This window comes from Symphalangus syndactylus, chromosome 4, assembly GCF_028878055.3.
Source record: "Symphalangus syndactylus isolate Jambi chromosome 4, NHGRI_mSymSyn1-v2.1_pri, whole genome shotgun sequence".
Classification (NCBI taxonomy): domain Eukaryota; kingdom Metazoa; phylum Chordata; class Mammalia; order Primates; family Hylobatidae; genus Symphalangus; species Symphalangus syndactylus.
The window spans coordinates 87082135-87098016 of NC_072426.2; the positions used below are offsets into that span (position 1 = coordinate 87082135).

The 15882-nt window shown below is 40.0% G+C and overlaps 1 protein-coding gene across 11 annotated transcripts in view; it reads right to left on the reverse strand.

Moving 5' to 3' along the window:
- The window catches only part of BMPR1A (bone morphogenetic protein receptor type 1A), a 174675-nt gene that overhangs the window by 77616 nt on the left and 81177 nt on the right, over positions 1-15882 (reverse strand). For 6 of the 11 annotated variants that reach the window (XM_063638134.1, XM_055275474.2, XM_063638132.1 and 3 more), the window contains one exon: positions 10573-10687. The exons of 1 other annotated variant lie outside the window; for it this stretch is intronic. The gene's annotated coding sequence lies outside the window, so the exon portion shown is untranslated. Of the gene's footprint in view, positions 1-6040; positions 6147-10572; positions 10688-15882 lie in introns of all 11 variants that reach the window. 4 more of the 11 variants (XM_063638136.1, XM_063638135.1, XM_063638133.1 and 1 more) reach the window with 1 other exon arrangement.

Consider the following 15882-nt stretch of genomic DNA (forward strand, 5'->3'; position numbering starts at 1 on the left):
CAAAGGGTAATTATAGTAGTTCACACAAGAAGTAACCATCCCAACCAAGAGGCAATGAGAATAGAGAAGTGGAAGACTAGTAACAGAGCACAGAAGCTGCAGTTCAAATCCAAAGACATGGGAAAAGAAGATTAATTCTAGGCAATGGGATCAGATAAGCCTTCATCAAAGTGTTGGCATCTAAGCTCACACTTGAATAATGGACAGATTTCAACATACTAGGATGTGAGAGAGGCATTCCAGACTGGGAAATCCAGAGGCAAAAGCACAAAGTCAGAAAAGCATGGTAAAGATAAGGAATAGAGTGACATCAGTAAGACCGAAAAACAGCATTACTATATAGTTTTATATTTGGTTTATCTTACCAATTATGATTTTTCCTAAAGAACAAGGGAATAAAGAATTATTAAGTGTAGGCAGAAATTAATTCATAAGATTCTCAAATGCTAGTGTAAAGTAGCCTGAACTTTACTCAGCAGACAATAAATCACTGGAGGTTTCAGAACAAAGAAGTGAGTGCACCATGGTTTAGAAAAATCACTCCTGAAGCATTACATGGGATAAAAGGGACAGGGTGAGGTAGATAAGCCAAAGGGTAATTATAGTAGTTCACACAAGAAGTAACCATCCCAACCAAGAGGCAATGAGAATAGAGAAGTGGAAGAAAACTATTATAGAGGTGGCACTGACAGAATTTAGCAACTTCTAGATCTGACAGAAAGTAGAGATGCAGTTGTCATAGGCGGTTCCCAGATTTAAATCCTGGGTTGCTGGAAAGATTATAGACCACTAGGAGACAGAGGTGCAAGAAGCTTTTGAAAACATATGAGCAGCTCTAACTAAGTCTGGGAGAATAAACAAATGTGTTCCTACTGTTCCTAAATCCTCAGAAACAACAGAAAAATGTTTAAAAATAGAAGACTATTATGGGCAACCGAGATGGAAGACAAGAATGGGTACCAAAGGCAGGAAGAAAAGGTAGTATGTTAAAAGCAAAAATTATTAAATATGTAACAAAAAAGTGGAGTTAATTTATAAAACCAAAATGCTGGCTCTTTGAAAAGACCCATGAAATTACCTAGAAAGTTCAATATCCCTAGGAAGTCTAAGCACAAAAATAAAGAACAAATAAATAATATGAAGTACAAGGAGGCCTACCAAAAATAATTATAAATATTCAAGTATAATAATATTAAATAACAGTTAACACTTAGAGCTCTATAGGCCAGGCACTGTTCTACATACTTTATATGTTAAATTCCTTAATCTTCAAACTAACTTTATGAGACAGATATTCTCATTAGGCATAATTTTATAAGAATAAATCTGAAAATCAAGAATGACTGTATGGACTGGGCGTGGTGGCTCATGCCTGTAATCCCAGCACTTTGGGAGGCCAAGGCAATCATTGAGGTCGGGAGTTAGAGACCAGCCTGACCAACATGGTGAAGCCCCATCTCTACTAAAACTACAAAACTTTAGCCAGGCGTGGTGGCAGGTGCCTGTAGTCCCAGCTACTTGGGAGGCTTAGGCAGGAGAATTGCTTGAACCCGGGAGGCGGAGGTTGCAGTGAGCCAAGATGGCACCACTGTACTCCAACTTGGGCGACAGATGGAGACTCTATCTCAAAAAAAAAAAAAAAAAAAGTATGATTTTCTATAAAGATATTAATACAAAAATTAACTCAACAGGGAATGGAATACACAAACAGACCAATAACCTAAGAAACAGAGGTCCCCAAGATGGCAGTGGGATGGAGGGGAAGGAGGGTGGTGAGGAGGGCAATGGGGTGAAGGGTGGGGAAGAGGGCCTAAAAGGCTTTGGTGCATAGTGTTTAAAATTTTATATAGGAACTTATTAATAGGCTGCTTACATAATCTTTATACACACATACATACACACGTGTGTGTGTGTATTTTTAAATAAAGATGGGGTCTCGAACTCCTGGACTCAAGCAATCCTCCCACCTTGGCCTCCCAGAGTGTTGGCATTACAGGCATGAGCCACCGTGCCTGGCCAATATATAATCTTTTAAAAAAAAATCATTTTAAAAAGAGGCAATGAGGAAAAATTAGAACAAAAGGGGCAATGAGATGTTCCCTAACCCCTGCCCTATAAAAGACAGAGCAGGGAAGGGAGAAAGAAAAGGAAGAAAGAATACGTAAGATATAATCAGAGGTTAAACTGGAGTATCTGTGACACCGAGACTGGAAATTACCTTTCACAGTTGAAACCATAAGACAGTAGTGCAAGAGAGAAATTATTAGGCTGGAAGATAAGTTAGGAATTGAAGTGTAGTAACAGAATATGAGGAGATGCTACTGAAAACCTTGTGGCATGCTCTCCCCACTATACCATATGGAGCTGCAAATTCACAAACCACCGTCTACATCTAAAAGCACCCAAAATGGGCCAGGCGCAGGGGCTCATGTCTGTAATCCCAGCACTTTGGGAGGACAAGGTGGGTGGATCACTTGAGGTCAGGAGTTCCAGACCAGCCTGGCCAACATTGTGAAACCCCATTTCTACTAAAAATACAAAAATTAGCAGAGAGATAGAGTGAGACTCCACCTCTAAATAAATAAATAAATAAATAAAATTAAAGCACTCAAACTGGAGAGGGATCAAATAAGTAAACCAGAAGTAAATCCACTAAGCTTAAATTAAGAAAAAATAATAGTATCTTTAAAACTTAAGAGGAGGCAGTCTGAATGGAAGAGAGTGGGACTAAACAGCCTCTTTTTCTGGAGTTGCAGAATAATCAAAAAGCCTGAAAGCGAGACCTGGATGACATTTCTGAGACCAGGAGTTCTAGGTTTCTCTACAGAAGCAAGTGGGTGTGTGGTTAACTTTTTTTTTTTTTTTTTTTTTGTGGGCCGGGGGGACAGAGTCTTGCTTTGTTGCCCAGGCTGAAGTGCAATGGCACAATCTTGGCTCACTGCAACCTCCACCTCCCAGGTTCATGCCATTCTCCTGCCTCAGCCTCCTGAGTAGCTGGGATTACAGGCATGTACCACCATGCCCAACTAATTTTTGTATTAAAAGGGGCCAAAAAGGAAATAAGAGACCAGAAGCCTGGAGAAGAGGCATGCTGACAGCCCTAAGGGAGGGAACACAATGTGCCAATCTTTATTTTATGTGAATGACCAACACAAGGCACCTCCCACAGAAGAGGCATTCAACTACACCCCAAGGACAGACAGGATGGCCTGTCAGTGCTGTCAGCCAGCTTGTTCCCAAGGCTGGAGTACCTGGCCCGTCAATGGAGCCTGTGGAGTGACAGAGAGGAAGGCTCTACATAGGCCCAACAGCATGGGCTCCTTCTTATGAAGGGTGACCTAACTACTGCCACTGCCAAATGCCAGCTAACAAGGAGGGTGCAGAACCAACACTCCAGATGCAGGCTTGCCTTCCCTGCCCAGAGAACACCGTACTGCCAGCACAACTGAGGGCTCTTAGAGCATTCTCATATGAATGTCAAGGATGGAAATAAGAGCTCAGGACCAGCTGCAGTGGTGGGGATTTTAACCCTCCTGTTTTAGATATTTCTTTTTTTTGAGACGGAGTCTCGCTCTGTTGCCCAGACTGGAGTGCAGCGGCACGATCTCCGCTCACTGCAAGCTCCGCCTCCCGGGTCCAGGCCATTCTCCTGCCTCAGCCTCCCAAGTAGCTGGGACTACAGGCGCCCACCACCACGCCCAGCTAATTTTTTGTATTTTTAGTAGAGACGGTGTTTCACCATGTTAGCCAGGATGGTCTCAATCTCCTGACCTCGTGATCCGCCCGCCTCGGCCTCCCAAAGTGCTGGGATTACAGGCATAAGCCACTGCACTTGGTAGATATTTCTTTAGTGATTATAATCAGCCACCAATCTGCAGGGTCAGTGACAGAGCAGATCTAATGGGGTATGAGGGAATCTCACTGATAAAAGGGGCAGACCACAGCAGACCCTGGTGGTGCTCTGCAGCTCACCCCTCTCTGCACTGTGGCTCTGGTGGGCAGGTCTATGTGGCACGCACAGCACCTGACTCAAATGGGAGTGGAGGCACTGCTCTGTTTTGTTCCTTGGAGACTTTGTAAACCTAAGGGAGACTGCTCAACAGCATGGAGGCGCAAGCACAGACCTGCTGGAGTTAAAGCTCACGGAGCAACCTTCAATTAACAACAGGTGAAAGTTGGTGCATGCATGTCTCAGGCTCCCTGTCCTTTGGTGGGACAACAGTGAGGTACATTCAGAAGACACCCACAGGGCTGAAGCCCAGTTGCCCGCAGGGGGAATTGGATCACCCACTTAATGAAACTTCACTCCCTTCTCTGTCTCACTTTTCCCGTTCTCTCACTTCTGCTTTTTGGTTCATCTCCCAAATAACCTATCAGCCGGTAAGTCTTTTTCTCAGGCTCTTCTTTCAAGAGAACACAAACTAAGTGGTAAAGTCAAGATTCAAACTGAAGTCCTCTGGCTACACTGCCTGTGCTTTTAAACAGAGTATGCTGCGCTGGGCACAGTGGCTCACTTTGGGAAGCTGACGTGGGCAGATCACCTGAGGTCAGGTGTTCAAGACCAGCCTGGTCAACATGGCGAAACCTCGTCTCTACTAAAAATACAAAACTAGCTGAGTGTGGTGGCGGGTGCCTGTAATCCCAGCTACTCAGGAGGCTGAGGCAGGAGAATCACTTGAACCCAGGAGACAGAAGTTGCAGTGAGCCAAGATTGTGCCATTGCACTCCAGCCTGGGCAACAAGAGTGAAACTCCATCTAAATAAATAAATAAATAAATAAATAAATAAATAAAAGTTCAACACAAAGCCTGACTTAAAAAACAAAACACAAGTGCCTTCCTTCCTCAATAATGTAGTGTCTTCCAGTTTTACACACGTATAATAATTATAAAACAATTAGTGATTATTTTCAACAGAGAGTATTAGATTGTTTCTAAATATTGCAAAGTTCTAAATCAGTCATCAGTTAACAGTTGATAAGAATTTTAATAAATGCATTTTAAAAGCCAGTTTTATATAATTAACTTACTGCCTTACTATACAATATTTCTCTAATGCACAGTACCATAATAATGCCTATCTGTTAATATGGAAACATCGAATTCTACTTAAGGAATTTTTCACAGGTCCCCATTCCTTAAGCAGTAATTCTATTAAAACAAGATACTATCCTTTGGTAATGGTGTCAGAATTATACCTGTAGAAATACTTTAAACATTCGTAAATTTTACTAAATCTTACACAGCATTTAACATGATAGCAAAAGAGGTAACTATGAACAGAATACTGTTTATTTCCTTAAAAACTGCTTTTGTAAAAGAGGTAATACTTTGCTTTTTTCATAAAATCTCCCTTTGAATATGTTAAGGCTAGAAAAATAATGCCAAAAAAACTTGTTGCATATAAGCAAATTAAGAGACCAACAGTACAGTAAAACATAAATTTGAATGTTTCTCTACATTTAGAAAAGTAGGATCCAACTTACCTTGGCTATTAATGAGGCCAACATTATCCCCACCATCCAGGCTCAAAATTCGGGCGGCATCATCTCTTTCCAACATCTAGTCACACATCAGTGTCCCTTCTTCCGCCACAATACCTTTACCATTGAGTCTTTCTTTTCTATTTCCACAATCACCACCCTGATTGAATTCTGATCAGCTCATGCCTAACTACTGCCACAATCTCCTCACTCAGCTCCCTACCTCCTCACTTCATTTCTCTAATGATGTATAGTTTATATATCACCGCTAGAGTAATTTCCCTAAAAGAGCTTTCTTCACATTATACTTCCTGCCCTTTCTAAGACCTTCACCACATTCCTACAAAAACATTCATTTTCTATCCACCCACTTTTCCAGAAATATCCTTTACCCATCTAAATTTTACTCATCTTTCAAAGCTCAGCTCACATAACCTCCTATGTTCTACCTGTGCTTCTCAGTTACAGGACCCTGACTAGAAGCAACAATTTACTCCTGTGGCATTCCTCACTTTTGCATGGCAATGTTATCATTACTTATATTACTTATATACATACCTTGCTAACTGGACTACACACCAAGGGTGGGGAGCAGGTTACTTTCTGATTCCTCCTTTGTGACTTGCTGCCACATAGTTTAATAGGGACCAAAAAAAGTAATATCCTGTAGAATAAAAATAAGTGCTTTGGGGGCTTTAGACTAGGAAAAGACATATATTTAGAGTCAAAGCAATACAGATTAGAAAGAACTTTAGGGATGAATTGGCATTTGAGATGGGGTTTTTAAAGTTCACAGGCACTCCACAAGAGAGAGAGGGCCAAAAATATGCCAAGAGAAGAGAGTAGAGAAAATGAAGGACAATTTCAAATCACTAGCTGAAGAGTATAGTACATAGGGAAATAGAAGAAAATTAAACATTTTCTAAACAACCAATGCTTAACCGGGTAATTTGACCCCCATCTTAAGTTGACAGCTTCATTATTTCTTGCTTGAAACAGTTAAGAATAGCCTAACTTGTCTCTCTAGTTTTGGTTTTTCCTTTTTCCAAACTACCATTCATATCACCAATGATATGGTTTGGCTGTGTCATCACCCAAATCTTCTCTTGAATTGTAGCTCCCATAATTCCCACATGTTGTGGGAGGGACCCATTGGGAAATAATTGAATCATGGGGGCAGTTTCCCCTATACTGTTCTCTTGGTAGTGAATACGTCTCACAAGATATAATGATTTTGTAAGAGGGTTCCCCTTCCGCTTGGCTCTCCTTCTCTCTGCCTGCTGCCCCCTAAGATGTGCCTTTCACCTTCTGCCATGATTGTGAGGCCTCTCTAGCCACGTGGAACTATGAGTCCATTAAACCTCTTTCCTTTACAAATTACCCATTCTTGGGTATGTCTTTGTCAGCAGCATGAAAACTAATACAACCATCATATTATTTAAAAAAAAATCACAATCCAAAATATCTTTAAATGTTAAAATTTTTCAATGACTGCCCATTTTTCACAAAATAAAAGTCTAGACTCCTTGCCATGGCATTCAAAATTCTTCATAAGGTCCTTTCCAGTCTTGTCCCTCAAACTCTCTCTCCTATTCTAAATTCAAGCCATACAAAAATTATTCTATCTTCTGTACATTCTATATACTTTCAAGCTCTGCCTCCACCCCGCTCTGGGCTCTGCATGAAATTAATTCCCTTGCCTTCTGTGAGTATGGAAAACACTCAAACTATTTTTCCTCTGCCCTCTCACCAAAACAATCAACAGGGAAGACTTTTCTTACCAAATGTGTGAGGGTTTCTCCCCACCAACAAGCAAGCAGACAATTCTGCATCAGACACCAGCTGGAACCTCCAATTAAATTCTGACACTACCCACCTGGAGGCAGCATCAGATTCCACAGGTTGAGGGATCCATCCTCAAGACGGCTCCCACTTCCAATGCTAATGGCAAGCCCAGGTTATTTTACCTGTGCTTCTGACCAACCAGCCATAAATCCAGGTACCCACAACCCCTTTCTCAGGTTCTATTAGTTTGCTAGAGCGGCTGACAGAATTCAAGGAAACATTTATGTTTACAGGTTTATTACAGGGGATGTTACAAAGGATAGATAAAGAGATGTACAGGACACCAGAGCCTGCACATGTTCAGCTATCCAGAAGCTCTCTGAACCCAGTTCTTTGGATTTTTATGGAACGTTCATTCTGTAGGCACGACTAATTAAACCACGGGTCACTGGTGATCAACTTAACCTTCGCCCTTCTCCCCTCCCTAAATGTTGGGGGTTGGTGGGGGCAGGAACTGAAAGTTCTGATTCTAATCCTGCCTTAGTCTTTCTGCTGACCAGCCCCCATCCTAAAGCTACCAAGGGCGCTGTCATCTACCAGTTAACTCATTAGCATACAAAAAGACATCACTTCAGAGGTTTCAAGGATTTTAAGAGTTGAATGCCAGGAAATGGCATCAAAAACCACATATGTATTTTACAGTATTACACTTTCCAATTTCCATTCGGCAATCTTCTATTCGTCCATCAAGACTCTGCTCAAATATTATCTCTTCTGTGAAGCCTGCCTGACAATTCTGTCCTCTCACAACATTGGTGTAGTCTTTCCAGGTGATGCCAATACACCTTTGTTTTTTGACATCGTCACTTGTATTTTTAAATTCTTTTGAAAATTACAGCTGTATGCAATTATGGGCGTACCAGCGATGTTATAATCTATGTACACAGTGTGGGATAATCAAATATATCTTTTCAATTATAATACAGCACTTCTCAGATTGCACTTCAATAATTGTTTTCATGCTCATCCATCCCTAGACAGACTATTTTTTGAGTATAGCTAGGAACCTGTTTTTATTTAATGTTTTGCATTCTGACCTGACACAGTGCCTGGCATACAGTAGGTGTTTAATAAATGTTTAAAGGGTGAAAGAAATGGACAGATGAAGGCAAAGCTACACTATCTTTAAAATTAGAGGAATTTGTCCTTACTCTGGCAGACAGGCAAAGTGTCACCGACAATACAAGCAAAACTATCTCTTAAGATAATTTAAGCTGGCAGCAATACGTAAAGTGAAGTAGGAGTGAGAAGCAGCACAAGCTGGGAGATCCCTGCAATATTTTCAGTGAGATGTAATACAAGGACCTAAACTTGGATGGTGAAGGGGGATTTGGAAGGAGAGGATTCAAATATTTGTGATACATTAGAGAGGTAAAACTGATAGGACTTCACTTGTGCCTAAGGGTAGGAAGCAAATGATGAGGAATTCGATACAGCACTGAGACTCTAAGCCTGGGTGACAAAGAGGTCCATTAACAGAAGGAGAAATAGCGGGTGCAGAGCTCATGATGAATGATGTGCTAGATAATGGGAAGTCTGAGGCACTAAGCTGAGCCATCTGTAAACAGCTGAAAATATGGGCCTGAAGCTTAGAGAAAATGCCACAACTGAGATAGGAAGTTGAGAGAGATCATTTTAGAGATAATTGCGGAAATCATGAGACTAGGAAAGACACAAGAAAAAAACAGAATAATTTCTAAGATAAAACCTTGGGGAAGGTCATTATTATTTAAGAGTAGGAGGGAAGGAAAAAAGGTGAAGGAGTAATTAAATAAGTAGAATCAGAAGAGCACACAGTCATGGAAACCAAAAGAACTGAGAAAGAAAAAAACGATCACAACTCTACCAATCAAACAATCTGAAACCTAATAATAGAATTTGAGAGTCACGGTATTTTTCAGAAGTGCTAATCCAGCAGTTTGGCAGGGGCAGGAGAAGGGCAAGTGAATGCTGCAAGTATTAACAGTAGCAGCGAGCAAAGCCTACCACTTCCAGAAGTGTAGGTGTAGACCACTTCATAAAACCATACATCCTATCTATTTCTTAAAATGTAGATTCCCCACATAATTCAAACCTTTTACCTGATCATTAGTCTCTAAATGGATTTTAAAACAGTAAGCCTGATTTTCCTGTACATACTGTCTTAGGATGGCTTCTTTCCTCCTATTTCTGGCATGACTGCAGCTCCTACCTCTTTAAATTCTATTTCCAAAGATCTATTATTCTAACATGTTAAAAAATCTTATCCTGGGCTGGGTGTGGTAGCTCATGCCTGTAATCCCAGCACTTTGGGAGGTTGAGGTGGGAGGGTCACTTAAGTCCAGGGGTTCAAGACCAGCCTGAGCAACACAGAGGGATAATGAGACCCTGTTTCTACAAAAAATAAATTAGCTGGGCATGGTGATGTGTGCCTGTAGTCCCAGCTATGTGGGAGACTGAGGCAGGAGGATCGCTTGAGCCCAGGGGGTTGAAAACTATGCTCACTGCAGTCCAGCCTGGGTGATAAAGCAAGATCCTGTCTCAAAAAAAAAAAAAAATCCTGAATTCTAAAAAGCGTTAAAAATTTCAGAAAAAACATAAACATTCATTTTTCAATATAATCTTTATTTTTATTTTTCTTTTTATTTTGTTTTCGAGACAGAGTCTCACTCTGTTGCCCAGAATGGAGTACAGCGGCGTGATCTCAGCTCACTGCAACCTCTGCATTCTGGGTTCAGGCAATTCTCATGCCTCAGCCTCCCAGGTGGCTGGGATCACAGGCTTAAGCCATCATGCCCAGCTAATTTCTGCATTTTTAGTAGAGACGAGGTTTCGCCATGTTGGCCAGGCTGGTCTCAAACTCCTGGCCTCAAGTGACCCAGCTGCCTCAGCCTCCCAAAGTGCTGGGATTACAGCACACCTGGCCTAATCTTGCATTCTGAACTCTGCTTTGCAAACTTAGGGGGAAGAAATAAACATATAAACCATTTAATGCTTACCTTCTAAAAAGAGATTTATGAAAGTGATTAGTAAGAAATAAATACCTTTCACTCCTGAAGAGGTTCAACATTTATGAGGAATATATATTAGAATTACTTATGAACTCCTCAGGAAGATGATTAAGGAAACTAAAGAAGCTACTATAAAGTTGTGGTGTTACAAAGAAACTGAAGAACGCTCAAATAAAGTTGTGGTGTGGAAGGATTATTTTCAACTATTAAAAAATAAGAAATTTCATATTATTCTAATTATGTTATTTTCCTTACCTCCAAGATGTGGCTAGATAAAACTGTACTTCCGATTTTCTCCAAACAGCTTTGACCTATGCTTCCATCTCATGAATTCCAAGACAGTATTAAACTGATGCATATTTTCATAAGTCTGTTTAGAAAAAAAAAGAACTAATTTAAGGACTAACTTAAGGAACTTTGTCAGAATAATACATGTAGAAGCAATACTAGAAGTGTTTCGCGTGTACAACTATACATTTACAAAGTAAAGTCAATGAAAATTTCTACAGTTTTTAAGAAATCTATCACTTTACCATTTTCCTCAACCTCTGCCCAAGCTTTACGTTTGTAAAGTTAGTTCTGTGGGAACAGTACTTCCATATAAAATTCCTATGTTAGCTTAAGCTTTGGAGAAAAAAAAAATCTCATCTCAATTTGAAAAAAAAAAGAACAGGAATAGCTAGAAGCAGTACCAAAATGTACAATTCTACAATATTCAGATTCCTACTTAGACAAAAATATATTGGACCACCCAGCTAATATCACTTTTTTCTACTTTTGTATTACAAAGTCTAATAACCAGTTTTAATTTCAGCCACACTTCTACCTAGAACATTAGGACTTGTGAGGTTGAAGAACTAATTGTACTGGTTGGTCTATGCCTGTGGAATAGGTCTAAACTACGGTATATTAGTACTGCCATTAATATCTTACCCTTTAAGGGGCAAGCATTCATAAATCTAAAAAACAGAAACGATTAAAGCTTGATTTTTTTTTTTTTTCTGAGACAGGGTCTCGCTCTGTCGCCCAGGCTGGAGTGCAGTGGCACAATCTCAGCTCACTGCAACCTCCGCATCCTGGGTTCAAGTCATAAAAAAATTTCTAAAGATATGTCTGCTGTTTACTTTGCGATCTTAAAAATAATTTCATTCAATCTTTTAACGGAAACTTCAAATAGCAAAGTATTCTGTTTCGTATTTTAAAAACTGTATGAACGTTGCCTATGCCCCACTGCAAGGTCAAACACCTTGTCTTCAAGTCCATTTAGAAGTATCACTTCTGTCACACTGAGGTTTAGCAGTCTTGACAATAATGACTAAATTCATGTAAACTAGGGCAACCTGAAACGGTCTAGCATATCAGGTAGCAGTCTTTCTTAAAGACAAGAGTCTCCGCTCAGCAGACAGGCTGCTGTATCTTTCATGGTCCGGCTAAAGACAGCCTGACCCTGAATGCAATTAGTAATGCTTTGTCTGCATTCAGGAGCCTTTCAGTCTTCTCAATGCACTAGTTACCCACAACTCAGCCAGGTCTCTAACATTTTTCAGAGTCATCATATGACTATAAAACTCTCAGGCTGTACCTCAGAGAAATGAGGGAAGGCAAAAATAAAGAGTTAGTGTTTAGTGTTCTTCTGAGATGCTCATAATCTTTAATTTCCCTTTTACTAATCAAGAAAAGAAATGCACTGTTTCCATCTTAGAAATGGCATAAAGAGATTTTCCTCCAAAGCCATTCTTTGCCAACTACTCCATTCTTCCCTGAGGGTGTGGGAGAGAGAGCAGGCAATCACTTTATTAAAGTTCAAATGAATTTGTCCCCATAAAAGTAAAAACAGTCCATCAAAGTGTCTGTTTCAAAAATATATGGCCTGGCCAGGTGCAGTGGCTCATGCCTATAATCCCAGCACTTTGGGAGGCTGAGGTGGGTGGAACACTTGAGGTCAGGAGTTCGAGACCAGCCTGACTACACACACATACACACACACCCACACACCATACATATACACATATATATATATACATATATATATAGCCTGATTCTAATTCTGCCAGATATTTCCAATGTATCATTATAAAATTAACATGTAAACTACTTACCAACTATTGTTTATTACAGCACCATTTACTAAAACATTGTTTCCTTGGCTAAAGTTTTAGGCTTCAGGCTAAATCTAAAGTTTAAAAAATAGCAAATAACATAACCAAAAGAGCTTTCAAACATCCCATCTTCAAAAGTCCAAAACCCCAGGTGATCTGTTCTTCCCTGTTTTCCCACATGTACAAACACTTAACATAAACTTCAGAAAACCTTTTCTTCTTTTTCTTTTTTGAGACAAGCTCTGGCTCCGTTGCCCAGGCTGGAGTATAGTGGCACAATCACAGCTCACTGCAGCCTCCACCTCCTGGGCTCAAATAATCCTCCCACCTCAGCCTCCTGAGTAGCTGGGACTACAGGTATGCACCACCATGCCCAGCTAATTTTTATATTTTTTGTAGAGATGGGGTTTTGCCCTGTTGTCCAGGCTGGTCTCAAATTCCTGGGCTTAAGGAATTCTCCCACCTCAGCCTCCCGAGTAGCTGGGACTACAGGCGAACACTACCACGCCGGGTTAATTTTTATATTTTTTGTAGAGACAGGGTCTTGTCATGTCGGCCAGCCTGGTTTCGAACTCCTGACCTCAAGTGATCCACCTGCCTCGGCCTCCCAAAGTGCTTAGATTACAGGCGTGAGCCACTGTGCCCAGCCCAGAAAACCTTTCCTAAAGACTGAATTTAAGACTAGTTAGTCCCACAATGTATCCCAGAACTTAATAAAATAGACTTGCCAAGGAAAATCAAGTAAGATTTGACTTCATTACTCAGAGGTAAACAAAAGACACAAGAAAGGATATGCTCCACAGTACAGCTCTGCAAGTCACATTGTACACACTGGAAGTTGTGTGAATAAAGTAAAGGTTAGGACCTTTGCAATATGGTGCTATAGTCCTATGAGCACAAATCTATAAATATGTATACACATAAAAATAGGACGTACGTGGGCAAAATGTTCCAAACAACTTTAATCACTTAGCTTACTGGGTAATTTACCACAGGCTTTTAACACTACGAACTGTGGTTCAACAACCACCAGGGGTGTTAGTCAAAACAAAACGCCAAGTAAGTACAAGTCATTTTTTCAAAGATTTTGTGTCTGAAATTTCTAAGCCTATTAGTTATAGAAAACACATGAAAAAGAAGGCAATTCTTTAAAAAACATATCCAAGCTTCTTAATGACATGGAAAAAATGAAAATCAAACGTTTCTAAATATATTCTAACATTCATAACTCAGAGCTAACATCAAAATTTCCTCAACATTAATAATTATTTGCAAACAAACACAAAGAGTTCATTTTAATCCCACATTTCCCTTACAAAACATCTTTTCTTGTCATCAGAATGTACACATCCATCTTGGTTTTCAAAATTATTAAAATGGTTAAATCTTAAACCAACAAGATACTTTAAAGCTCACTACCCATGCAGAATCCAAGGACAAGCACTGATTATGGATATCATACCAGTTATCTGTAAGGTTTCAGAATGTCACCCACTGATTTCTATTATTCGTAAGATTTGCTTTATAGAATAGTGTAAATATTCTTTTACTGAATCTAGGCCAAAACACTTTTTTTTTTTTTTTTTTTTTGATACAGAGTCTTGCTTGTCACCTAGGCTGGAGTACAGTGGCATGATCTCAGCTCACTGCAACCTCTGCCTCCTGGGTTCAAGCCATTCCCCTGCCTAAGCCTCCCCAGTAGCTGGGATTACAAGCACACACCACCATGCCCAGCTAATTTTTGTATTTTAGTAGAGATGGGGTTTCACCATGTTGGCCAGGCTGGTCTTGAACTCCTGACCTCATGATCTGCCCGCCTCAGCCTCCCAAAGTGCTGGGATTACAGGCGTGAGCCACCATGCCTGGACACTTGTTTTTTTTCTTTTTAAAGACAGGGTCTCACTCTGTCACTCAGGCTGGAGTGCAGTGGCACAATCATGGCTCACAGGAGCCTTGACCTTTCAGGCTTTAAGGATCCTCCTGCTTCAGCCTCCCGAGTAACCAGCATGTACGGCCATGCCCTAAGCCAAAATTTAAGATTAACTTTGAGCTTGTACCAGATATCAAGATGTAATGGAATTCTTAGAATTCAGTGGAATCAACAACACTGATTGCACATTTTTTCCTTCGGCTACTCCAAATCCCCTCTTCCCTATCATTTCTCCTCCCTTCTTAGCACCCAGAAAAAGCACCCCATGCACTGTACAAATACTGCAAACACTATAGCTGCATTCGTATGACCATTAAAAAAAAAAGAGCCAAATTACAAAACAATCTATATTTTACAAACATTTCAGTTGGGTTCTTAAACTAAAGATATTACTGTTACTTTGGTAAGTTAACTAGAAAACACAAACATCATGCTCCAGAAAAACATAATGTGGTTTTAGCTGTAAATAACTCAAATGAACAGTTACTTTAGGCTAGTATACCATGCACTCCTATAATAAACATGTAACCACCTAACTAGAAAGGGAGGGTCAACTCATGAATGGGTTGTGTTCTAAATTTCCAAAAGTTCATTTATAAATTGAATATAAGGATTTTGAAACTCAAGATGCCTTTACTCATAAAACCAAACATATAAACAGTTGTACTAAATCCATAGTCCAAAGGAACTTTAGTGTACAAATCTATCATAGCATTCTTCTGTTGAAGCTTATATCTATGTCAAACTACAAGTTTCTTATTCATTTCTGTATCCTAGAATACAGCATGACACAGTGTAGCATTTTGGCAAGTATTTGCTGTTGTGAAGTATTGAATAGTAACAACTCAGTGATACAAAACTGGGTTGCATAGAAAATCTAACATACCTGAACTACAGAAGAGACTCAAAAGGCAAGGGGAAAAGGTTTCTTCCAGAAGAGATAACAGAAAAAGATACTTCGGCTAGAAAGCTCTGGTCTGAACCAACTGTGACAATTTCCATTCCCCTTGCCAGTGGGTAGTCTGGTAACACAAACCTAATGCAATTCTGGCCAAGAAGACAAGAAAGTAAGTTTGCTAGGGAGCTTTTAGGAAAGGTTTTCTTGGCTGATGAAAAAAGACCCAGGCAAAAACACATGCTCCCGGCCTTTTTGCATGCAATTCTGGGTTTGAATGTGTAAACAAGAACTGGACCATGAGGACAACCCAACAGATCAAGAACAGCAGCAGCATTAAAAGATACAAAGAATCTGGTCCTTGGTGATGCTGTCATGCCTGAATGAATTAATCCTAGAATCATCTTAATGTGGATCTTTTCATATTAAATTCTTTTACTGTTTAAACAATTTGCCACAAGTAACTCAGCAGACAGGGTGACTTAGGAACAGATACATCATTTACTTCCATGAATTTAGTTGTTCCCTACACAATGTAAACTGCCCTAAATTTATACCTCAGCCCAGATCCTTCTTTTGAACTAGATACATGTTTCCAAACACTCTATTAAATGTTTATTCCAGTGGCACATCAAGAGAAC